This window comes from Cololabis saira, chromosome 20 (genome assembly GCF_033807715.1).
Source record: "Cololabis saira isolate AMF1-May2022 chromosome 20, fColSai1.1, whole genome shotgun sequence".
Taxonomy (NCBI): domain Eukaryota; kingdom Metazoa; phylum Chordata; class Actinopteri; order Beloniformes; family Belonidae; genus Cololabis; species Cololabis saira.
In genome coordinates, this window is record NC_084606.1 from 7857238 (window position 1) to 7869487 (window position 12250).

General features: G+C 43.8%; 10 non-coding genes across 10 annotated transcripts; 4 read left to right on the plus strand and 6 right to left on the minus strand.

Annotated features, from left to right (window-relative positions):
* Positions 1-2788: 2788 nt before the first annotated feature.
* Positions 2789-2860, minus strand: trnah-gug (transfer RNA histidin (anticodon GUG)). Its single transcript has one exon. It is a non-coding gene; the product is annotated as a tRNA-His (tRNA).
* Positions 2861-3450: 590 nt separating this feature from the next.
* trnas-uga (transfer RNA serine (anticodon UGA)) lies at positions 3451-3532 on the plus strand. The gene has a single exon. It is a non-coding gene; the product is annotated as a tRNA-Ser (tRNA).
* Positions 3533-4960: 1428 nt separating this feature from the next.
* Positions 4961-5032, plus strand: trnaw-cca (transfer RNA tryptophan (anticodon CCA)). Its single transcript has one exon. It is a non-coding gene; the product is annotated as a tRNA-Trp (tRNA).
* A 201-nt stretch (positions 5033-5233) lies between these two features.
* Positions 5234-5331, plus strand: trnas-cga (transfer RNA serine (anticodon CGA)). Its single transcript is given in 2 exon segments — positions 5234-5270; positions 5287-5331. It is a non-coding gene; the product is annotated as a tRNA-Ser (tRNA).
* A 2721-nt stretch (positions 5332-8052) lies between these two features.
* trnak-cuu (transfer RNA lysine (anticodon CUU)) lies at positions 8053-8125 on the plus strand. Its single transcript has one exon. It is a non-coding gene; the product is annotated as a tRNA-Lys (tRNA).
* Positions 8126-8978: 853 nt separating this feature from the next.
* trnac-aca (transfer RNA cysteine (anticodon ACA)) lies at positions 8979-9051 on the minus strand. The gene has a single exon. It is a non-coding gene; the product is annotated as a tRNA-Cys (tRNA).
* Positions 9052-9194: 143 nt separating this feature from the next.
* trnay-gua (transfer RNA tyrosine (anticodon GUA)) lies at positions 9195-9283 on the minus strand. Its single transcript is given in 2 exon segments — positions 9195-9230; positions 9247-9283. It is a non-coding gene; the product is annotated as a tRNA-Tyr (tRNA).
* Positions 9284-9578: 295 nt separating this feature from the next.
* trnah-gug (transfer RNA histidin (anticodon GUG)) lies at positions 9579-9650 on the minus strand. The gene has a single exon. It is a non-coding gene; the product is annotated as a tRNA-His (tRNA).
* Positions 9651-10024: 374 nt separating this feature from the next.
* Positions 10025-10097, minus strand: trnar-acg (transfer RNA arginine (anticodon ACG)). Its single transcript has one exon. It is a non-coding gene; the product is annotated as a tRNA-Arg (tRNA).
* Positions 10098-10240: 143 nt separating this feature from the next.
* On the minus strand, positions 10241-10329 carry trnay-gua (transfer RNA tyrosine (anticodon GUA)). Its single transcript is given in 2 exon segments — positions 10241-10276; positions 10293-10329. It is a non-coding gene; the product is annotated as a tRNA-Tyr (tRNA).
* Between the last annotated feature and the right edge of the window lie 1921 nt (positions 10330-12250).

A 12250-nucleotide genomic window follows, 5' to 3' on the forward strand; every position in this document is an offset into this window, starting at 1 on the left:
TGTAGCCCTCCTACAAGAAGACTAATGAGGTGAAGGAAAAAACGGATTGTAGCATTCCCATGGTTGTAAAAATGTAAATAATCATGGGTCAGCAACGACGGCCGCGTTGTTGCACCCACATCCTTGTACCCGTGATAGCTGATCACAGTTGGCAATCACAGATGAGCAAAAGGGGGAATGTGTCAGATAGTGTTGAAAGACTGATAAGCTCCAAGATTTGCATCCTATAAAAATATTGCAAACATTATCAACACTTCCCCCCACCGTGACTTTTTTTTGAAGCTCTACAAATAGACATTATGTGAGGGATATGAAATTATTCTTGTATGAAAATGTTCATGTATGAAAATGTTTTTCTATGTGCAGAGAATTTTAAACTGGACTTAAATGGACAATGTTGACACCTGTTAACACCCATTAGGAAGCACAAAACTCACGCCTCATGAAAGGATTATGGGTAGTCCTATGAACATACCAAGCAATTCAGTTCTGTATGAAGAAGATGGACTTCCATGCCATGGATGAATCCATGATATCATTCTGTTCTGCTCTAACTTTTGCTGTCCAGTCAATCCATAGACAAGTAAAAGCTGTCACGTCTCCTCCTAGTGACAAACCGTGCCATAACCTCCAACCCGGCGACTGGGTCTGTGTCAGGGAGTTCCGACGGAAAAACGCCCTGAAACCTCGCTGGTCTAAACCTCAACACGTCCTGCTCACCACCAACACCGCCGTCAAGTGTGAGGGGCGTCTAACCTGGTTCCACGCATCCCACTGCAAGAACACAACTCCTCGACCATGCAGCGGAAACCAGCCGATTCCTTCTTCTTCCTGCCCGGAAGTAGCTGAGCTCCAGCACCTGGGACCTCTGCAGAGGAGCAGGGGAGCAGGGGAGCAGGGGAGCAGGGGAGCAAAGGAGCAGCACAGGCCAAACTGTGACTCCACATGCTCTCCTTCTGAAGAACCGCTTGTTAAGCCTAAGACAAGCCAAAATCCACTGCCCGATTCCATTGAGGATTATAGCTACCTTGCTACAATGGTTAATCGCTGTTCCATACCTCTACCAAAGGATGTTTACTGGATTTGTGGCGTGAAGGCTTGTGAATACCTTCCAAACGGTTGGTCTGGAATATGTGGTCTGGGCCATGCGGTACCAGCCATGAGAATCGTTCACATTGTTAGAAGAGAATTGTACACACACACACAAACACCATGGACAAGATTTTTTGGTGCCCTCGTTCCAAATTACGGAGTCATGGCAGCTTTGGAACAGATAAGAGATTTATCCCATGCAGTTGAAGATTAGCCAACACCACTGCAAAAGACATGCCTATGCTCTCACAAGAAATGACTGCTGTAGGGATGATGGATTTATTAGCTTCTCAAGGGGGAACTTGTGCTGTCATTAAAACTGAATGTTGTACATTTATACCCGCAATGCCACAGTCCAAGAAATAACGCATCACTTGAAAGATATTGCCAAAATGTTACATACACCTGTCATAAGTAGTTTGTTTCATTGGTTTAAAGAACAGTTAGGACACGTTGGTTACTTGATATTTGAATTTGCTTTGTTGGCTTGTTGTTATTTGGTTTCCAACCACATGTCTAAGGTTTACTTGCAAACATATGTATCACTCAAACTATTACTAAAATGATGTACTCCACTGTAAAAAAAAAAAAAAAATTGTGAATTGATGAAGCATTTTGACCATTTGGCCCCCCTGCAGGGACACAACGACGCCTTGCAGATTGCTCAAGCCCCCCCTTATGCTCATAGACATGCGGGTTCCAGTTCCTGGGGACCCCTGCCGGGACATTGTCACGCAAGGTCCGGCGTCTTGCATCCCTGCCGAGACTTCCAGCCCCCACAGAGACAAAGAACATATACGGACTTCCTGATCCCTCAGGGGTGGTCCCAAAGCTAAAAGTCCCACCTCTCTCACTGGGCTGGTTTATTCCTGTAACTTTTGTATAAAAACCCTTTGAACAAACCAATTTGGGTCGACACACCAAATACAGACTCGATCTGAGTTGGTCATGTCGAACGCCGGCTTACTGATTAAAAACCTCTCTATACAACGAGCGGACTTCTGAACTGGTTTTTGATAAATTCCACAACAAAGGTGAGCGGAAAGGAATCACCTCCACTGCTGTCATGGATTTTACTGGCTGAGACTGGTGACATCATCAATGACATCACATGTCTGATGACATTCCAGGGTTAGGTGAAATAATTTCATTGATTTGCCGTTGACGACGATAACATGTAAGAATTTGTAATTATGACTACGTATCTGATGCATGTAATTGATTTGCCGATGACGAGGATAACATGTGCACGTTACCAAATGGCCAAAGCCGAGTACAGTGATGAAATAGAGTCCCGCACTGGGCACATGGAAACTAACAGCAGTCCTTCGAGCCGGAGTTGAACTAGCGACATTTTGCTGGTTCTACAGTACTCCGCTCTACCAACTGAACTATCGAAGGAGGGTGCATGTTGACAGCTCCATGACTTGTGTATTCTTCTACCAAGGCCTGAAACTAGGAAAAGGAAACATTTTAAATTAATTATTGTCTCCCTTGCCGGGTCCTTACAACTGGCAGAGTCCATTGTCCTTGGCTAAGTGCCTGGGCCGTAGCACCCCCTTTCCCCACCCCAATCAATTGAAGTGTTAATGGTGTGAAAATCTGATCCAAACACCCTAGTGGATTTTGTTGTGGCCGTGGCACCTTTTTCTTTCTTTTTCCAAAAGTTTGAGAAGCTCTCTGGCTGCCACAGGGGTGCTGTGACCCGGATTCGAACCGGGGTTGCTGCGGCCACAACGCAGAGTACTCACCACTATACGATCACAGCTTGAACGGAGACATATACCCAGCTTTAGATATGTGCTCGGTTTCTGCAGTTATGTCAGTTTACACGGTGTGAGGTTGGAAGAAGTGTGTGTGGAGGTGTGGCGCCCCTGTCGTCAGGTAAGGGCATTTGCCTCTAATGAGATTAAATAGATTGAATAAAAGAGGTCCCATGAAAGACAAAAATAATGCGTGAGCCCGGGGCAGCTTTGGAAACATTATGGAAGACGGCCTATCCTGCGGCACCTTTGAAGTGTACGTTTCTGGGCATACACAGAGACAAATGAAAAAAGCAAGTAAATAAATAAATGACAGAGAAGAAGAAACGTGTACACTACCAAGGTTGTGACTGGGATAATATTAAAGATTAGGATTTTTTGAGCTAGCCAGGAGTTGAACCTAGAATCTTCTTATCCGTATTCAGACGCTTTATCCATTGCGCCACTAGCCCTCTTTCATGGTCACATGTGGAATCATGTGGAAACACACGTGTTGCAACGACTCAGATTATGCAAGTCTGCACAATCACCTGCCTTGAAGAAAGCAGGATCAATCTGATTTATCTGATTCTGCAGATTCACACCTTTTAGAGTGGTTGTTGTGGCCGAGTGGTTAAGGCGATGGACTTGAAATCCATTGGGGATTACCCGCGCAGGTTCAAATCCTGCCAACAACGCTTAATGGGGAACAAAAGGCTTGTTAAATGTACGATGTCTTAACCTCAGACAAGACTGTGATTTATAACTCATCCATCAGGGGCCTCATTTACAAAATGTCTGTACGCGCACGGTCTGATGTTCAGAAAGTGACTTGAATGTAGAAAGTTGTGGTGCTTCATGCACCGATCAATTCTGAAAAATTTGTAAAGTTTTTTCTGTTGGCGACACTCACTGCCGATGCAGTGAAATTGCAGTGAAGTTGTCATGATGTCACATGTGTCCCTGATGGTCTAATGGCTAGGATTTGGTGCTTTCACCACCACGGTCAGGGTTCAATTCCCGGTCAGGGAAGAAATGTCTATTTCTCCCCCAGCCGGGGGTGATCAATCCCCGGCTTTTGTCCAAGTAGTGCACCACAGATCCCCCCTACGGATCCACAGCACCGCGAGGCCTTTTCTGTGGCCTCGAGGATTTTCTTGGTGGCTCTCCTCAACTGCAGTCCTGTAACTCCAAGGAGTTTGAGCACTCTCTGGAGTGAATGTCCTGGGAAACCTCTGCGCTCAATTTCAACTGGCTCGCAGCGGGCTCTCCAGCCATTGCTCCGGCACTCTGTGGTGAGCTCAGAGTATTTGGCCCTCTTGCGCTCATTGGCCTCACCAATCCGGCCCTCCAAGGGGACAGTCAGTTCCAGCAGGACCACTTGCTTGGTGGACTCCAAAGTTAATACCATATCTGGGGGGAGTGAAGTGGCAGCTATGCTAGCTGGGAACTTGAGTTTCCTTCCCAGGTCAACTTGGAGCTGCCAGTCACGAGCGGTAGCGAGGAGTCCTCCTGCGGAGTTTGGCTGGTGTTTTGCATTCTGCCCAGCTCTAAACAAACGTGATTGACTGCTTCGGGGCGACCTGGGTCTTGCTGTTCTGTATCGCTGTGCAGATGGAATCCGCCAAGGATTTTAGAACTTGGTCGTGGCGCCAGCGATACCGCCCCTCTCCTAATGCCTTTGGGCAGCAGCTCAGAATGTGCTCCATGGTGCCCCTCCTCTGGCACAACTTGCACTCAGGCGTATCTGCCAGGCCCCAGGTGTGCAGGTTGGCCGGGCTTGGGAGGACGTCGTACACTGATTGAATGAGGAACTTTGTGCGCAGAGGTTCAGCTCTCCAGAGTTCTTCCCAGGTGAGTTTGCAAGGTTCTGCATGCTCCCACCTTGTCCACGCCCCTTGTTATTAAAAATAAATAAATGAACAAAGCTCCAAGTGTAGAACATCTCATATATTTTACATCTATTTTTCTCTGCATCATAGTAACCCACTGAACCCCTTGATGGACTGTCTCAGGGACTTTAAAACATGGATGAAGCTTCATGAAAACAAGACGGAAGTTATTTGGTTTGGAAGTGGTGCCCGCTATGATCAGATTGGTGTACAACCTCAGAGAATATTAGAAAAGGCTCTGTGGCGCAATGGTAGCGTGTCTGACTCCAGATCAGAAGGTTATGTGTTCAACTCACATCAGGGTCATAATGAACTTTCAATTTTGTTTTATCCATCCTTACAAGTTTACCAACCATACAAACTTTATCTGCAACAGAAAACTTTGATATGTATCGGGAATTATTAAAGTCTGCACAATCACCTGCCTTGAAGAAAGGAGGAACAATCTTTAAATAAAAGGGATTGCATTTGTTTATCTGATTTTGCAAATTCACACATTTTGGAGTGGTTGTTGTGGCCGAGTGGTTAAGGCGATGGACTCGAAAGGCGATGGACTCGAAATCCGTTGGGGATTACCTGTGCAGGTTGAAATCCTGCCAACAACGATTCATGTATGAATGTTAATCTTAATCCTAATCTCAGGGGTGTGGGTTCGAGCCCCACATTGGGTGCTGAAGTCACATTTATGAAATTTGTTTAAAGTGTAGAGTCCAGGTTGAAGGTGAGCAGAAAGCAATCACCTCCACTGCTGTTGTGGTCACTGAGATGGATTTTACTGGTTGAGAATGGTGACATCATCAATGACATCACATGTCTGATGACATTCCAGGGTTAGATGAAATAATTGGTAATTATGACAATGTATCTGATGCATGTAATGAATTTGCCGATGACGATGATAACATGTGCACGTTACCAAATGTAGCAACAGCGGCCCTCTGCTGTTTATATTGAAACGCAAACATTTTGCTTAACATTCTGCAGTGTCCATGGAAACCATCCCAATCTCACACACAGTGCAGTAACATCAGAAATGTTTCTGCTCTATACTCCAAGACTGACCTACTTAGGTCATCATGTTTTCATGTTCCCTTGGCAGAATTATTTCCCTATTTCTGTTAATAATGTGAATTAAAAAAATCCTAACTTTAACCTTTGTCTGGTGTTAGCTTTCTGTTACCATCTCCGATGTTAACGGGTCGGTTTTGACCCGTGTTTTAAATCATCTCTAAAATACACTAAAAGCAATTATCCATCATCCAATTTGTTTCTCATCTCTTGGTTACATTGTTAGGCTTCCTTATCCATGAAAATATTGGTTTTAATATTTTTGATGTGGGAACTCTGGGCCTTTTTTTGTCAGTATAGCCCTTGATTTCAATTTAAAAAACTGGTCAAATGAGCCTCAAGAGAATCATATGAATAAATAAAAGGTTGTTGTGTTACCTGGCTATTACTGAGGGGTATTAGTACACATCTCTTAAATAAATTTGTTTCATTTATTTTTTCATTTTAATATTATTAACTATAATAACATTTATGGTGTTATGGGTCAATTTCGACCCATATACATTTACCTCAAGGAAATGGAACAAAAGTATTTTTTCAGCAATAGAACTTTAAAAAATTGTCACAAGTGATACTGTGACCCTGCAGGCCAGTAGTCAAATCAAGGACCACAGGTTTTCCTTGGTTCTTCTCAGGGATGCCACTCGCAGTTTTGCCTGTGTAAATCTGTAGCTGTTTTTGGCATCGCAGGCTGCCCAGATTTTTATGCCGTACTTCCCTGGCTTACTGGGTATGTATTGCCGGAAAGGGCATTTTTCTGGGAAAGGGAGAAGACGTTCATCCACTGTCACCTCTGGCCCTGGGTTGAACATCATTGGAAGAAGCTGCAACCATTTCTCCCAGACATCCCTGATGGGGGCAAGCTTGTCAGATCTTGCTCTGGTATTCCTGTTGCTCCAAAGTATCTTTCCATTTTTGGACTTGGATTTTTCAGCAGGATAAGCTTCAGCACCAGTGACCTCCTCGTCAGACTCACCAGATGTGTCAGTGTCTTCTGGATGGTACTCCACATCATCTTCCTCCTCAGAATCCTGCTCCTCTGCATCACTACGCTGCTCATTGTCGTCTCTATCATTTTCACCAAAAATATAGTCCAGAACTTGGCTTACTGTAAATCTTCTTCTCATCTTTGCATGCTGCAAACTGGAGATGTGCACTCTGCAAGTGAAATGAGTGAATTGACCTACATGGCTGGACATGCCCGACTTTATTTGCTTTTGTTTATGTGCAGGTAAACTGGAAGACAAAAATCCAAAATGAGAATCCACTGAAGCTCACATGACTGGGAGAGGAGCTGGCTGTCTGACAGTGCAGTTATGATTTCAGTTTTGGCTCTAATTATTGCTTTATAAGCATAATTTTATAACCGGGTCGAAACCGACCCTAACCCCACAAAGGTAACAATTTCAACCAGAGCATTTTATAATTTAGTGACAAATTTTTTTTTGATATTATTTTGTTGAAATAAAGGTTCCTGACAAAGTCAAAAAGCCTTGATGCAATAAACGGATTTTTGTGGTAGTTTTATGAATTTAAAACCTAAGAACGGGTCGGTGGCGACCCTAACACCAGACGAAGGTTAAGGAGTGCTATGTATACCCTCCTTAAGTCTTTGTGACATCCTCAGTGACATCACATGTCTTTGATGACATTCCAAGGCTAAATGACAGAGTTGCTATTCACAACTATGTATCTGATGCAACACTTAGCACATCTACTGGCAGCTTCCTGTTTTTATCGTCAAAATAAACAACAGAAAAATCTTCATGTTGTCATTTTAGGACTAAATTATCATTTAGTTTCTATTCCCCCTTAATCTTATACAAAACCATCTAGACAGGTATGTAGAGACATAGATAGTGGGACATTTTGCACTAGCTAGCTATAGGCTATCTTGAGGAGCATAGCAACCTGATAACCGCCAGGTCTACACAGATTTTGACGTAGTCCAGCTGAACTTGAAATGCGCTCCCGTTGTCTCATAATGCCAAGTGGACGAGAGTAGGTGACATCATCACCAGGTAGTTGGCTTCCAACTGCACCAACTCCTAAAAAATGGACACCTCCGAAATAGCCAATTTGTGAGCATCTACAATTGCGAAAAACTAGAAAATCACTAGTTTAGTCACATGTTGTCCTTCAACTGTCTGGGTGGTGTCCAGAGGAGTCCAGACGGAAAACTGGTTTCTCTGAAACACTGATAAAACCTCACATTACAGACACTTTTCGATTATTGTTCTTATTTACTAGCATCTGAAGCCCGGCTAGCTCAGTCGGTAGAGCATGAGACTCTTAATCTCAGGGTCGTGGGTTCGAGCCCCACGTTGGGCGCTGCAGTCACATTTATGAAGTTTGTTTGAAGTGTAGAGTCCAGGTTGAAGGTGAGCAGAAAGGAATCACCTCCACTGCTGTCATGGATTTTACTGGCTGAGACTGGTGACATCATCAATGACATCACATGTCTGATGACATTCCAGGGTTAGGTGAAATAATTTCATTGATTTGCCGTTGACGACGATAACATGTAAGAATTTGTAATTATGACTACGTATCTGATGCATGTAATTGATTTGCCGATGACGAGGATAACATGTGCACGTTACCAAATGGCCAAAGCCGAGTACAGTGATGAAATAGAGTCCCGCACCGGGCACATGGAAACTAACAGCAGTCCTTCGAGCCGGAGTTGAACTAGCGACATTTTGCTGGTTCTACAGTACTCCGCTCTACCAACTGAACTATCGAAGGAGGATGCATGTTGACAGCTCCATGACTCGTGTATTCTTCTACCAAGGCCTTAAACTGGGAAAAGGAAACATTTTAAATTAATTATTGTCTCCCTTGCCGGGTCCTTACCACTGGCAGAGTCCATTGTCCTTGGCTAAGTGTCTGGGCCGTAGCACCCCCCCTGTCGTCAGGTAAGGGCATTTGCCTCTAATGAGATATGAGGAAGGAAGAGAATGAATAAAAGAGGTCCCATGAAAGACAAAAATAATGCGTGAGCCGGGGGAAGCTTTGGAAACATTATGGAAGACGGCCTATCCTGCGGCACCTTTGAAGTGTACGTTTCCGGGCATACACAGAGACAAATGAAAAAAGCAAGTAAATAAATAAATGACAGAGAAGAAGAAACGTGTACACTACCAAGGTTGTGACTGGGATAATATTAAAGATTAAGATTTTTTGAGCTAGCCAGGAGTTGAACCTAGAATCTTCTGATCTGTACTCAGACGCGTTATCCATTGCGCCACTAGCCCTCTTTTATGGTAACATGTGGAAACATGTGAAAACACACGTGTTGCAACGACTCAGATGTCACATCCACAGTAGATGGCAGAGCCATAGCTGGGTACAGCAGTGAAATAGAATGCCGCTCTGGGCAGATGAAAAATAAAGCCAGTCCTTCGAGCCGGAGTTGAACCAGCAACCTAAGGATACCTGTTTTACTGGTTCTACAGTCCTCCGCTCTACCAACTGAGCTATCGAAGGAGGATGCATGTTGACAGCTCCATGACTCGTGTATTCTTCTACCAAGGCCTTAAACTGGGAAAAGGAAACATTTTAAATTAATTATTGTCTCCCTTGCCGGGTCCTTACCACTGGCAGAGTCCATTGTCCTTGGCTAAGTGCCTGGGCCGTAGCACCCCCTTTCCCCACCCCAATCAATTGAAGTGTGAATGGTGTGAAAATCTGATCCAAACACCCTAGTGGATTTTGTTGTGGCCGTGGCACCTTTTTCTTTCTTTTTCCAAAAGTTTGAGAAGCTCTCTGGCTGCCACAGGGGTGCTGTGACCCGGATTCGAACCGGGGTTGCTGCGGCCACAACGCAGAGTACTCACCACTATACGATCACAGCTTGAACGGAGACATGTACCTAGCTTTAGATATGTGCTCGGTTTCTGCAGTTATGTCAGTTTACACGGTGTGAGGTTGGAAGAAGTGTGTGTGGAGGTGTGGCGCCCCTGTCGTCAGGTAAGGGCATTTTCCTCTAATGAGATTAAATAGATTGAATAAAAGAGGTCCCATGAAAGACAAAAATAATGCGTGAGCCGGGGGCAGCTTTGGAAACATTATGGAAGACGGCCTATCCTGCGGCACCTTTGAAGTGTACGTTTCCGGGCATACACAGAGACAAATGAAAAAAGCAAGTAAATAAATAAATGACAGAGAAGAAGAAACGTGTACACTACCAAGGTTGTGACTGGGATAATATTAAAGATTAGGGTTTTTTGAGCTAGCCAGGAGTTGAACCTAGAATCTTCTGATCCGTACTCAGACGCGTTATCCATTGCGCTACTAGCCCTCTTTTATGGTGGCATGTGGAAACATGTGGAAACACACGTATTGCAACGACTCAGATGTCACATCCACAGTAGATGGCAGAGCCATAGCTGGGTACAGCAGTGAAATAGAATCCCGCTCTGGGCAGATGAAAAATAAAGCCAGTCCTTCGAGCCGGAGTTGAACCAGCGACCTAAGGATACCTGTTTTACTGGTTCTACAGTCCTCCGCTCTACCAACTGAGCTATCGAAGGAGGATGCATGTTGACAGCTCCATGACTCGTGTATTCTTCTACCAAGGCCTTAAACTGGGAAAAGGAAACATTTTAAATTAATTGTTGGCCCAATCCCAATCTCCACCCTCGCAGACTCGTAGACTTACGTGCGCGCTCCCGCACCTTGCGTAAGGGCTTAAGGCTGTCCCATTCCTCAAGTGGTTAAGTGCGCGAGGGCTCCCGGCAGCCATTTTGAGCCCTTACTGCCCCCTTCCCGCAAGTCAGCATCCCAGCACACTCTGGGAAAGGGAATTACCCACAGTTCATTGCGTTGTGACATGAAAGGAGGTTACCAGGGAGAATGTAAACAAAACAGGGGGCGGAGGAAAAGGAACATGTGCGACTGTGAGAAGAAAGTTCACCTGTAAATATAAATACATAGCCCACTGGTGATTTAAATTCAGAAACTGTTGTCCCGTGATGATTTTTCAACGGCCCTATTATTTCCTTTACAAACAAGGAGCGACCAACAAACATATTATTTAACTATCGTTCGTTGGTTTAAATATATATATATATATATATATATATATATATATATATATATATATATATATATATATATATATATATATATATATATATATATATACATATATATACATATATATTCATGGATATCATGTGACGTCACACAGTACTCGCAGCGCCATCTTTAGGACCGACTTTCAGCATGCCGTCTATCTGTTGTGCCTTGGGATGCGACAATAATAAGTCTAAAAAAACGGGATTGACATTTTACCAGTGCTTTAAGTGGGCCGTGGGATATTGTGATGTTTAAATGTTCTTTTATTTTCTTCCTTTCACTCGTGTTGAAAGCCGGTTGAAAGCGCTGTAGGAAACAGTCACGGATGAGGAACAGCTGATCCAGTTAGTTGAAATGAGAAGTTATCTATGATTCCTCCTCATTTCACCACAAAAACCACAATAAAGTGGCAGATATAAATAATATCCTATTATTATATAGGTCCCAGAACATGGGACGGGAGGGAGAGAAAAGGTCCTGTAAGTGGGGGGGGGGGGGGGAACAATTAATAACTGCGTGTGGTGACGCAATCAAACAGCGAACAGCGTGGAATGAGCGGCGTGTTCGTGGTGTTAAATGCAGCCAGCATGTCAGCATGTCAGATCATTACTGAGATGTGGGGAAAAAGCAGAGGACACGAGATCCAGGCTGAGTTGGATTTGGGAGAGCCGCTTGGTGATGGAGACGTCACGGGACGCACCGCGCAGGAGATCGGGAGCGCAAGATGAACATTTGCATTAATAATATAATAAATCATATTTTATATTTTATGTTTTAATAAAGTTTTATGGTGACATGATGATATGCTTTTACTTTCTAGAGTAGTAACGTTACTGAAAAAGTGAACTGCCTTCTTACTTTTCATTACATAAACGTATCCTGTGCAGGCAATTCAATGCTATTCATCACCAGACTGTCACTTACCTTTCCTGTTACCACGAACATTTTTTTTGGCCTCCACATGATGAAGTTTGGCATCTTTAACCCATCATGATGTGAAGTAGCGGTAAGCTTTGGTACTTTAAAAGCTTTGAGAGCTTTGCCGGTGTATGGAGAAGGATTGTGGACCAGGTAGATATATATGTCCGCAAACGACAAATCTGGCAGGTTTTTGGCAGACTGGAGTGGAGTCAGTAATTGATTAGATATTAGATACGGATCGAAACCTAAAGTGTCAATTTTCTGTAGATACCGTTGCTGTTCTTCGGGAGTTAAGTGAGTTATTAGGTGAGACGTCATATTGGCTGCGCGACGGAAAGGTCCTCGGTCGGTCCTCAAGATGGCGCTGACAACAAAAAATGTCACGTGACTGAAACCCATGAATACATATATATATATATATATATATATATATATATATATATATATATATAT